We start from the raw sequence: 13,393 nt of genomic DNA, 5'->3' as shown, positions 1-13,393 counted from the left end.
TGTAATCCATTGTTGACAGGTGTGTTTAATGAACCTGGCTTTGAGCACTCATAGCTGAAGGACAGGGGATTAGATTTTATCTTATTTTACATCTTGATTAATATTCTGGGAGGATGCTTCAACATGCTAATGGAATGAAATATGTAGTGTGAGTGAAGCTGGAAAACATTACAAAGAGAGGGGAAAGATAGAGAAGTCCATGTGCCTTTCTAAATGGGGCAGAGGGAAGGCCTTTCCTCATGGCACTGCTCTGCACAAAAGGTGTGGAGGATTTTGTATGTGTGTGTCTGGTGTGTGTGTGCATGCGTGCGTGTGTGTGTGGAGGGGGGTCTGTGGAGGGAAACAGAAAGCGTGACCCTTTCCATTCTGTGTCTGAGGGCTGTATCTTGCATGCTGCCCAGCACAGAGCTCTTGCAATGTGTTACTCACTGTTATTCATGCCAGGTTTGGGAGAATAATAAAAAACATAGGTTTTCCACATTAAAGAGGAAAATAGAATGGAGTAATGCTCAGACCTGGAGGCAGCACTTCTTTACGGGGTGGGTGGTTGGGAAGTGTTTCATGAACAGGATTTACCACATGCACACATGGAAACCGCTTGCTCAGACCTCCTGAATTAGTTCCCTTGAACTATCAAGTTGTTCCTCTGCTAGAGGAGAAATGCAATGTAAATCTCGCTCTAACTGGAAGCATGCTCTGATGATGGCAATGGCTAGATCTCTGGGGAAAATCTTAACTGTTCATGCTGTAGTCTATGCATTCATTGTTGTGGAGTCAGTAGAGGCTGTGTATTCTAAATTCCCTTCCTTTGGTGATTTCTGGGGCTTGTTTTTGTCCCTCAAAATTCATGTGTTGGGAATTTAGTCTCCTACAACAGTGTTAATAATGAGGTGCATCTTTTAGAGATGATTAGAGAGCCCTCACGAATGGGTTAATGCCCCAATATCCAGATAATAGGGTGATTTATATCTCCTTCTGTCTCTCATGCAAACTCTCCAGTCTCTCACCTCCGCCACAGGATCATGTAGCAAGAAGACCTGATGGGCCAGTTTCAGGTCAAACAGACAGGGCGACTTACTACTTACTACTACTACTACAGGGTTTTCAACTACATTGCCTATTTCTTTCCAGTGATAACTTTCAAAAAATTCATAAAATATAATTTAGAACAGAAAATAAAATAACCCATGGAATCAAAGGTCTTGTTTGCCCATCTCTACCTAAACCTGTGACATGCAGAGGCTCCTTTCATGCCTACAGTTCCCATGGTGGAAATGGCTGGAGCTGGGATGTGAACTGGCCTCAGCTTCTCAGCACATCCGTCCGACCTCCCCTCCGTGGAAATCATGACTCACCCAGTATTTACACTGCAGAACAAAGAGATATCTGCTGGGGGTGTTCTGGGGAGATCCATTGAGCATGTGGCTTTTGGTTAATGTATTAATATTAAGACCACAGATTTAAAAAGATAACAAGTCTTACTATATGCCATCTCAGATTAAAAACTGAATCAGAAATAAAAAGCAAGTTCTCTTTTGCCACTTTCTTGTAAGAATTATTCTAAAAATTTCAGAGGTTCAGAAGCTATTAACTAAGGAGCATGCGGAATGATTCTGGAAAGACTATGATTCTTGTAAACCATTTTGAAATTACCTGCCAATTTCAAATCCACTTATTGTACCCCAGTTCTTTGGCTTGGTGAGTAAAGGAAACTTCAGCAACATCTGGAAAGATGAGAATGTCAAGCAAATTACACTTCCCAATGAAACTATTCCCTTGTAGCTTTCATATGAAGTAACACACCATTTAACAGTTTCAGTGTTCTGCACTGAGGTGATTTGGAAGTGCCTTCTCCTATCAAAATTAGTCAATTCAAAGAAAATGGGAAAATGCGAGACAGGGCCTGTTAGAAGCATTTGAGGGGGAGAATATGATAGAAATGGTTTATGAAGACATTTCTATTTTAGTTTTAGCACAGTTTTTTTTAACCGTGTGTCTAGCATATTAATATACCCTTGTTGCTACTTATTCATCATAATATTTATCTGTGGAAAAAAAGCAGTTATAGAGTTTAGATGGCTTGAAGGTTCTTTTTATGCCTTGGAATGAATGGTATTGGACAAATATAAATATAAAACTGTGACTGTTTTTATTATCCTTGGTTTAAACTTTTTACTTCAAAGAGAAGCGATGAAGGAGGGGTTACTAACACCTAGGAGTTTATGACAGATCTCGGAAGTATAATTTTTGATAGACTCTAAATATGAAAAACATGTCTTTACTAGGAAAATACATTTGACCTTTTAAAAAGTTTTATTTTCTAATAAAATCATGCTGGTACATGGGCTTTTTCCTTAAAAAAAAAAGGTAACTTGTTTGAATTCTCTGAGTTTTACAAGTTTGAGAGCACATGGCTAGCACTGTGTGGCATGTGTAGAGGAAGGGGAAGGCTATCTCTGAAGAAAGAGGTAACAGAGAAAGGAGAGCAAAAGAAAAATAAAATCAAGTAGAAATCAAAGGAGGGGTAAAAATGTCAATGGAAAAATAGGAGAGTCCAAATCTTCCTGAATATTTTATAGCAAGCTTTAGAGCGGGCTTGATCACCCAAAGGACACACCACAGGGATTAATGTTTGGAAAGGAACAACAGATGTTGGATGTCAGCAGATAATATCCCAGTGGGTAAAGAGCATTTGGGGTGAAAGGAAGTAAAATACCCCATCAGGTGGTCCCTGGTACGTTGGGTAAATCTTTGATGAGCAGTGAGTTTCTTGCGCGACTGTCAGAGGCTCACTGGAACAGTCTTGTGGTTTTTCTGGTTAATGGACTGCTGAGTGCATGGAGAGGAGAGTTCATTAGGTAGTGGTCACTTACAGAGCATCTTCTCTGGATAAGTTCCTGTATTTGGCAAGCATGCTTCCATGAATGACTTAATAACCGAGATTATTCTCATTAGTACCTGTCTTCAGGCAGGTCTGCTTGGGCAGGAAGGAATCGTTGCTGTTTTTATAGTAGAATCTTCCTCAAAAATGTCTTTCTCAGGGGCAGGTGTTGGGGCACAACAAGTTAAGCTGTTGCTTGCTTGGGCTGCCCACGTCCCAAATCGGTGCTAGTCTGGGGCATGGCTGCTCTGCTTCTGATTCATCTTTATGCTGATATATTCTGGGAGGCGCAGATGATAGTTCAACTGCTCGGACACATGTCATTCACATGGAAGACTGTTGAGATTCCAGTTGGCTTTGGTCTGACCAGCATTGGCTGTTGTGGGCATCTGGGGTGTGAGTAAGCAAATGGGAGAGCTCCATTCTCTTTCTCCCCATCCCCTCCCCTGCCATTTTCAAGAAGATGAAAATAAATAAACACTAAAAAATATCTCTCCTGGCCACCACATTTATAAGGTGGCTGTGCGCCACTTTCTTGGTGAATCTTTGTTCCATTTCCTCAGTTCCTGTCTTCAGCATGTATATCACTCTCAAACATTTGCATTTTGTGTGTTTGTTTATTTCCTTGCTCACTCTCTGTTTCTCTTGCTGCAACATAAACTCTATGAAACTGGAGATGACTTTTGTATTTTTTAGTAATAGTATTCTGAGTGCCCATAATAGTGCCCGGTACACTATGTGGCGGGCGGGGGGAGGAATCTTAAGATGTTCAAAGTGGTATTCCACACCCAATATTAAGTCCTAGTTTTTGAATGAAAAAAAAATCTATTAGAGTAAAAATGTGGAAGCCAGGGAAAGAGAAGATGGAAGAGACAATTCACAATTGATATATTCTTCATGTTTCTTGACTTAACACATGTATACAGATAAGTGCAGTCACTCTGGGAGTCTGGCAGGCTCTCGTGAAGGACAAGACAGGCCAGAGGTGCTGCCCTTCTCGCATGGAAGACTGAGCCTCAGGCCTCTGTGTCCGCACATACCCAATGCTTGTCTCCCACTGCCCACTGCTTCCAACATCCTGTCTCCCAGAATGGGCATTATCAGGAAAGTGGCATTGCTGCGTTGTGAGACTCAGATGCAGGTACTCTGTCGAGGGACATAGGCACCCCCGGTGTTGTCTTAACTGCTGCACCAAATGCCTGTCCCATTTAGTATATATTCATTGATCATATGCAAAGTCATGGAGTCTCTTAAGGTGAATTAGATGTGGGTTTGATTCAACTTGGATTTTGTCACTAAGGACTAAAAAATCTCTAGCTGCTAATGATTGGCAAGAGTCTCCACTTAGAGTTTGTTCTCCCTGGAGGGTAATTACTCTATAAAGAGCATCTGGCCTCTAGCTTTATTCCTTTGCTTTGAGACATCAGTGGAACAGAGGAGAAACTGGAAATTGATATTGCTTAATTTTGTTCACTAAAGATAAGATTTTGTAATTTAGTAACTGTTTCAAAAATTATTGCCATCTTGTAGTGAGATCATTCTGCAAACACCTCACCGAATTCTGTTCTCCTATTAGTTTAGTGAGCTGGTTTCATGACTGTGAGGGTTCCATTCTGTTGAATAGTCAGATTGAGGGCTACTGTGTGCTGGGCTCTGAAGAACAGTAAGATAGACTCAACCCTGGTCCTCAAGGAACTCAATGTTAAGTGGAGGAAGCAAAGAAGTTACAACCAGGATACAACAATAGCTGAGGGTGGTGTGTGTATATGTAGACTCTCCTATGTTCTGGATAGTTCAACCTTTAAAAAAAACAAATTGGAGGAGGAACCACTGCATGCATATAAAACAAAAACAAAACAGTAAAGCTGAGAGAAAAAAATGACAGTGACCACGGTAACGGTCCTTCTCTGAGAGCCCCGCTGATGGCCCAGCAAGGAGATAGGTGGTTGAAAGGAGAAGGAGCTGAGTGCTTATAACCAGGTGGGGAAGGAAGCCCAGCTTCTCACACTTAGCCTTCTCAGGCCCTGGTCAGCTGCTTCTTTACCCTGTAATCATATGAGTGTGGATTTTTGAGCTCTTTCAGCTGCTACTTTCATAGAAGTATGAAAACTGTTGTGTCGATAAGTATAGTTACTACTGCCACAACTGCCATTGCTAGGAAGCAGTTCTTTTAGCAGTAAACTGCCCCCACCTATCCCAAAGCAGGGCTGCCCTTAATCAGCTTTGGGGAAAGATGAGAAATCAGAGCAGAATTCTGGAGAGTTAGTCATCCAAGAAATTATGGGGTTTGCCCCAGAGCAGAAAGATCAACCTCAGGGTAAAAACAAAGAGGGCAAAAGGATCCTGCAGCTAGAGCCCACAGTGTTGGTCAGTTAGGCTTGAATTAGGGAAAAGGAGAAGCAAACAAAAACCAAATGGCATAAGAACTTCCTGGAAAAGCAGAAATAACCAGAATGACAGATCCTATTTATGCCTATACCTACACACAGAGAAAGGATGGCCATGACCTCTTGCACGGTTATGAACAGAAGCTGAGTGTCAACAGTTTTGTACTCTCTGACCTTTCCCTTGAAGTGAAGAGATCTTTGCTAGTTCTTGAGGGGAGCCACCCCTTGGATTTCAATGAAACATCAGTAATTTCCTTCAGTCTGATTTAATCAGTTTTATGTCATTTTAGGCTAGTCCCTCTGTGTTACAACCTTAAAAATGGCCACATAAAGATCCTAGTAGTAGTGACAGTGCTATGTAATTGTTTTGTTATCTTAATTTAAGAACAGACTTAATGGAGAATGTGACAGGCCTTCTGTTAAGAAGAGGGTGGATAAGAGTTTGAAGCTGGGGTGTGTGTCCATAGTCCCAGAATGCTAAGTACAAATGAATCACTCACTTGTCATGTGATATGTAGAGTGGGCCCTGGGAAATACAGGTTAAGTAGAACTCTCCCAGCTCCTGCCTGTAGAGTTTATCATTGGGTGAGTGATGGGACACTGAGAAACAGCTATGATGTGGCATAGGAGACAGTATGGAAGAGACTGGAAACCTACTATGAAAGCTCTCCCTGCACTGGGTGATCATCAAGACTTCCAGAGGAAGAATGCAGGTTGGATCCCAAAATAGAAATTTCCTCAGCAGAAATGGACCTGAGGGTTGTGATGTGGATGGGGACAGATTTTCAGGATGGTAAACTGTTAGAATATTACTTTCAGATAACAAGTATGTCACCATGGCTGAAATACAGAGTAGCGATGAAGAGGTGTCAGAAGGTGTGACTGGAAATGTCAGCAGGAGTCAATAACATGTGGTCTTCCAAAGATTCAGGACAAATTTGATTTTCCTGTAGGGAGGGAATGGCATTTTGGAAAGACACTGTGGAAATGATGTGAAAATTACATGAATGTTTGGAGACTCAAGGTTAAAGGGTAGAGCTAGGTTGTCAGACAAGCTTCAAATTGGGCAATGGCCATAGAGGAATGGGGCATCTATTGAGTTGCTGATGGTGAGTGTTGGATGAAGTGGGGAGTCTTGTATTGTGTTCTGAATTGTTTGTTAGGCACTAGGTGGATGAGGGCGACAGTTACCAGTGTAGGTCAGGGTCAAGGGTAAAAAATATACTGTATTATTCCTACTGGTGACCCATCTAAGGATTTGGGGTTATAAATTTGCCATATGCATCACTAGCTGTTCCCTTCCCTGGAAGTGTCCTCCAAGCTCTGGCAAATTCAAGAGCTGCCTGTTCTCTTAGGTCCAGTACAAATTCCAACTTTTCCAGAAAGCTTTGTTAGATTCTCCACCTGCCAAAAGTGATCTGTTCTGTGACTCACTCATACTGTTTGTTTCTTGTGAGAATCAATAGAGGAGAGTTTTAAGAATGTGACTTCTGAAATCAGATTATGTTTTCTTTTTTTCTTTCCACTGTATAAGAGGTATGTGACTTAACTACTGTTTCCATTTTCTCATCTGTAAAAGGAGCTAATATTAGTACCCACGTTGCAATCTTGTCTGAGTACAAAGTGAATTTGCATAGGGAAAGCAATCCACACATGTTAAGCACATGGAAAGCCTTCTGACAATGCTGGGTGCTAATGCCATTGGCCTTCTGGCAGTAAACCCTTCCTCTGCTGACTTGCGGTTATTTGCGGCCTTTGTGTAAAGGCCTGTCTCCCTGTCCAGAGCGTCAACTCTTTGAGTAGAGACCGTCATTTGGACTTTTTTTGGCATGAAGCATACATGACTTATATTACAGATATTTATCCATCCATCAGTATTTTTCTACTTTTGCTTTTGATTAGAATGCTCTTATTTGGGGAAAGCTACACATTTAAATTTATTTATCTTTTCCTTAGGATTAAAGTGTCATCCTAATGTTTTAACCAGTTCAAGAGTTTATAGTTAATGAGTCAGACAAATAGTCATTCATATTTATGGGTTTCTTATACTGAGCACTTGCTGGACTACAACCATCAATTATTTCATTTTTCTAGTGGTAAACATGATCTTCTTTATGGCTTGGTTCCCAGGGATGATGAAAATCGAGGATTATTTGTGTTTTTCTAAAGAAGAATAATATATTAACTTGATCTCATAATTTCTTAGTTTTTCTATATACTTTAGTGACACTAAGCTAAGATTAAGACTTAATATCCAGTTGCTCATCTACACAATAGTTGTGTGGTCTGATTATTCCAGGCCACCGTTCTCTCAGTTAACTGTGAGGATATCCAAATCTTGTTTGTAGTGAGTCAAGTCATTAACAAATAAAACTTGCCCTCATCTAGGTCTACTCATAAGGAGTTCCCCAGGTGAATTTTACAGATAACTGAGGTGTATTAGGTGCCCTCAAACTATTTAATTCTAATTACATTTGTTAGAAACGCTTTTAAATAAAGATTACTCAAGCATGGTACCTCAGATATAAGATTCTTTGCAGTTAATAATTTGTAGACTTGCAAGTTGATTAAGTAATCTTTTATTAAGAGGTCTATCAGATGCAAAATGCTTGGGGCCCAAACAGCATCAGGAGAAAAGAAAGGTGAAGATTCCACAGAACAGGGTCTGAAAAGACCCATTTAGACCAGCAGCAAAGGTGTCTGATGATGCTGGCTAAGGCAGAGCAGCTCACATGATGCACTCAGCTCCTCTGGATTGAAGGCACCTTGCTATTCGTGTTCTCATTCTGTGCAGGGGCAGCCTTTGGAGGCTGTGGCAGTGGTCTGTGTCAGGCACCACTTGCTGAGGCCATTCTTCCAGAAATGGCATTCTCTTCTCTCTTTTAGGAGTTTTCTAAAACACAGTGGTGTGGCTGGTGCTGTGGCACAGTGCGTTAAGCTGGGGTCTGCAGGGCTAGCATCCCATATGGTTGCTGGTTCAAGTCCTGGCTGCTCTACTTCTGATGCTGTTTCCTGAGAATGAGCCTGGAAGGGCCATAGAAGATGGCCCATATACCTGGACACTTGCACCCTTAGGGCAGGCCCGGAAAAGCTCCTGATTCATGCTTCCTGGCTTCGACCTGGCCTGGCCTCAGTCATTATGGCTGTTTGGGGAGTGGACCAGTGGATGGAAGACTTCTTTATCTCTGTCTGGACCCCCTACCCATTTTTCTCTCTCTCTAACTCTGCCTTTCAAATGAATGAACAAATTTTTTTTAAAATAGTGGTTAGTGGCACTGATAAAATAATTTAAATGCATAAGCATGTAGCTCAGCAGGGTATGCAGACTAATTGCCTTAGTGGAATACATCATTTAAATTTTCTGTTCCTTTCCCCTTTACCTTAATCCTTTTTCTGTTTCCTCTCTGTCAGCATTTAGGCTCATTGGACTTGAGTACTTCCTTGATTTCTGCTCTGTCTTTAGTATTTAGTAAGCACTTACTATATTCAGGGACCTCCTGCATGCAAAAAATACACAAATCTCATAATGCAATGTGTATTTGAATGTTATAAAACATACTAAACATACTAAATATGTTAGACTTTCCCGAAGGAAAACAAAAGTTCCTGGTTAAATGATTGTTGCAGTGACTGATAGCTTGCAGACTAAGTGTTTTAAAAACATAGTTGGGAAACATGAGATTGAGAATGAACAAAGTTGGGGAGAAGGGGTGAGGGGAAGGCAGTGCCTGGAGGGGCTTGAGAGTCAGGCTGCGACCAGATACTTGAGCACTTGCAGGACGTGCACACTGTGTTCCACATGGGTCAGACTCTGCATTGGAGCGCAGCTGGCAGTAGGAGCTGGGAGCCATACCCCTGACAGGCTTTGTAGAGGGAAGGGGAGAGCCTGGGTTCCGGCTGTGGTGGAGATGTGGATGCACCCTGACTGCGCTGCCCCATGGACACCACAGCCTGTGAGAAGGTGGGTGCAGTCAATGCTTCACAAGCCACAGGAGGAAAGGCAAAGGGCAGGAGTCTAGAGCAGATGCAGGTGGGTTGGTATGTGGTCCAAACAAGCCCATAAGCTAGGCATAGCTTTACACCTTAGGCTTTAACATGTTTTTATTCTATTTTTTGTGGTCAATTTTACCTCTTTCCTGCCAGTCCTTTTCACATCTTTTTTCCTACTCTTCTCGGTTTTAAATTTTCCATGTATTATTTTCCCTGAACTCTTTCCTGTGCATGTGCCCCTACCCATTATGAAAGTCCTTTCTCCTCCCTGTCATCATCTTCCCTTCCACCAGCTCTGTCCTTGATTCTCTCCCTCTTTCCCTTCTCTGGCCTCTGGAGAGAGGAAACATTCTCCACTCTTAGGTGGATGTACACGTGTAGGACTTCTAAGCTAACTTGTCTTTCTCCTCTAATCCTACTCTGAAATCTGTTTTGGGTGAATAGTTAGAGTCAAGTTAAGATGCACCTGTACCAGGCTTTGAGTCCTGCTTCTGACTCCTGACTCCAGTTTCTTGCTAATGCTCACCCTCTACGGTGTTTATGGCCTGAGTACCTGGGCTCCTGCCATCCACAAGGAGACCAGCATTGGATTCCCAGATTCCAGCTTTAGCTTTGGCCATGGTTGTGGGAGCAGCTGGGGAGTGAGTGGATGGGAACTCTTCCTTTCTCTGACTCTCTGTCTCAAAAAAAAAAAAAGGCAAATAAGTTTATATTGGCATCCTAAGTCATGTTCTTGAATTTAGTGGATGGCTGTTACTGACCTTCCAGTCTGGTTAATTTCTGTGTCATATAAACTGTGATCTGTTCTTGGAGTATATATTTGGTTTCTGTAGCTTTCAGTTACTGAATAATTGTTGCTGTTCTCTGCCTGTGACAAATGTAGCCAGACAATAGGAGCTTGAGAAACACCAAAGCAATGGTTCTCTGTCAAGTGGTTCGGTCCTTCATTTGGCAAGGCCTGTGGGCATTTTTTGTTGTTGTTATTGTCATTGTTACAGTGAGGTCAGGGGAAGGGGGTGGGTAGGTGGAGTCATGAGAAGGAAAGGGAGTAGAAATACAGAATTTTGTGAAAATTCTAAAATCTACAGGAATAGTCCCCACCTTAAAGGAATATTCTAAGCCTAAAATGTCAATATTTTAAAGGTTGATAAACCCTAATCCAAAGATATTTGTCTAGGAGCTTTTAGCTGGGGTGAATATGTACATGATAAAAGTGTTAATTAGAATCAAATTAAGTTGCAATCAATTAGAAAAAAAGAAAAATCTGAGGAGCTCTTAAGATGGCAATGGTACTTCTGCTTTAACAACAGTAAAAATACTTTGTGCTCTAATGAGGGTTCAATTTCACCTATAAAAACTATGCTCATTAGATTTCCCCATGCCTCCCAGTAACCTGTGAGTTTCATATTGGAGATATTTTGCATTTAAGGAAAGTCATGGAGAAGAGGACTCTGCTAAGAGTCCTGGCCAGAGATTGATTTATTTAAAACACACACACACACACACACACACACACACACACACACACACACACACACACACACACACCCCAACCAAACCCCCAGGGTTGTTCACACAGCTTAACTGGCGCTCTAATGGCAGAAAATAAGGGCAGGAACCAAAGCTGCTGCCACAAAGAAATCACTCTCCTAGTTCTCTATTTGGTATTTAAAAATAGGAGAGGGAGCGGCATAGCTTGAATCTGAGATAATGCTTGCCGCTCTGTGAATGCTTACAAGGCTTCGCCTTCGAAACAAATTGGCCCTCGTCTACAAAGGTTTCTTTTTTGTAGCCACACAAACTCATTTTTAATGGTGTGTGTGGCATTCCTCATGCCCCTGAGCTGTAATGAAGCGCTCTGCAAGTCACCACACGCCAGTCAGAAAAGAATCTCACAGAGAGAAAAACGCTAGCAAGTTAATAGGTTTTAATCCGAGGTAAGCAAACCTATTGAGCCACTACCATGTGCCTTTAAAAAAAAACATCTAAATGTCATGAAATTTTCAGCTGTTTTCCTCTAGCCTGCAAATCAGTTTGGGTGTAGAGATAGCCAAGTAGGGATCAGAAGAGGAAAATCTCAAATGCACAGAGCTGCTGCCCAGCAGCACACCTTGAGCGGGTTACAAGCACCATCCCGGCAAAACAAAGAAATAATTGATGGAGCTCAAGGGAAGCTGGCGGCCCTGTCAGGCAGGCGTCGGAGCCGCCTGCAAGTGCAGCAGACATCTTGCAACATGTTTGATCCTATCTTCAATATCTTGGGTAGAGAAGGGGTTGTTGAAATGTGAGGGTCTCTGTTACATGGTTTCCCCCTTAAGGTTTTGATTGAAGCAGAAAAGCAGTGTATGTATATTCTATTTTATTGTGCCAAACCTGGCCAATTTACTGTTTTAATTGCTAAACATCCCAATTTTAAGTATCAGTTTGCATGGTCCCTTGCACAATACACTTTTGATGAGTGCTTAACCATTCAATTTAACAAAAGGGTGGGGCGGAGGGAATTGCTTTATATTAAAATTGAACGAGTTGGTTTTTAGATTGGTGAGACTGCTTGGTGGGAGTCATGGAGTGTATTTTGAAATGTTTCTCTTGGGGGTGATGGATCACAATACAGTGCCGAGATAGACTTTTGGCCTTACCTTCAGGGCCTTGGGACCAAGGTTGCTGAATGGTGGCTCACTTTCAAGCTTCTCAGAGATGTGTTGATTGCTGCAGTAATTATCCAAGGTTCTCCTAATCTTAGAATGGGATCTCTCCTCTTTTATGGGATGCAAAGTGTATTCTTAGTCATGGAGCAACAGATTCAATTAAATTAGGTCATAGAAATGTTGAGGATTTGCAAAGGAAAGCATAAAATTTAGCCATATTTTCAGGTTTACATTAAGACACATCTGCAAGGCATAATTCAAAGGGATTTATGATTAAAAATGTTTCCATCATTTTCAAAATGATATATATTTTGCATTTATTTGAAAGGAGGATAGGGAGGGGGAGAAATGAGGAGGAAGAGAGGAACAGAAGAGAGAGAGAATCTCCCATCTGTTGGTTCATCCTCCAAAAGCTGGCAGCAGTTGGGGGTGGGTCAGGTCAAAGCCAGGAGCTACCAATTCAGTCTGAGTCTTGCATTGAGCAGCAGGGACCCAAGGTACTCAAATTATCACCTACTGCCCTCTGGTTGGACATGAGCAGAAAGCTGGACTGGCAGCAGAGGAAGCCCATGCAGGCAGTCAGATATGAGATGCAGGAATCCCAAGCAATGTCAACTGCTACACCAGACACCTGCACTGCCCTTATGATTTTAGTACTCAAAAAATATGCTATGAAGTAGGCACTGTTGTCATATTTGTTTTAAGTGAGCAAAATAAGATTTAGAAAGGATACGTAATTTGTCAAAGATATACAGCTCACTGGAAAGGACAGTTTTAATCCAGGCAACCCATTGCTGGAGACTTTGTATCTAGCCACTCTGCTAGACTCCTCAGAGCAATAATGTTTCATGTGGCTCATTTAGTAATGATTGCAGAAATTTTAGGGCTCTTCTGTTGTTTTTTCTTACTATCTAGAATTAGAAATAATTTGCAACTATTCAGAGGAAAATCCTGATGGAACAGAAATATTTCAGTCTCACTCAAATGTACTCTGTGACTCCCTGGGCTGCCTTCTCAGCTGAACAGCCTCCGTGGAATGAGAATGTTGTTCCTACTGTTATTTTGTGACAATAAAAAACTACAGAGGAGTCTTACACTAAATAGCCCAGGTTGTACTCTCCTGTCACATCCATGGGAGACTCAAGATGAAGAGTAGTGCAGGCTAAATGTGTCTTTCTTAAAAGCTATTGGGTTAGGGCCTGGCGCGATGGCACAGTGGTTAAGGTCCTCGCCTTGCACGCCCGGGATCCCATATGGGCGCCAGTTCTAATCCCGGAAGCTCCATTTCCCATCCAGCTCCCTGCCTGTGGCCCGGGAAAGCAGTCGAGGATGGCCCAAAGCTTTGGGACCCTGTACCCGCATGGGAGACCCAGAAGAGGCTCCTGGCTTCAGATCGGCATAGCATCGGCCGTTGCGCTCACTTGGGGAGTGAATCATCAGACGGAAGATCTTCCTCTCTGTCTCTCCTCTCTGTATATCTGCCTTTG

This window comes from Ochotona curzoniae, unplaced genomic scaffold (assembly GCF_017591425.1).
Source record: "Ochotona curzoniae isolate NIBS_2020 unplaced genomic scaffold, NIBS_Ocur_1.0 scaffold_3835, whole genome shotgun sequence".
NCBI classification, from domain to species: Eukaryota; Metazoa; Chordata; class Mammalia; order Lagomorpha; family Ochotonidae; genus Ochotona; species Ochotona curzoniae.
The sequence above is the reverse complement of the archived record's forward strand: the minus strand, read 5'-3'. Positions refer to the sequence as shown.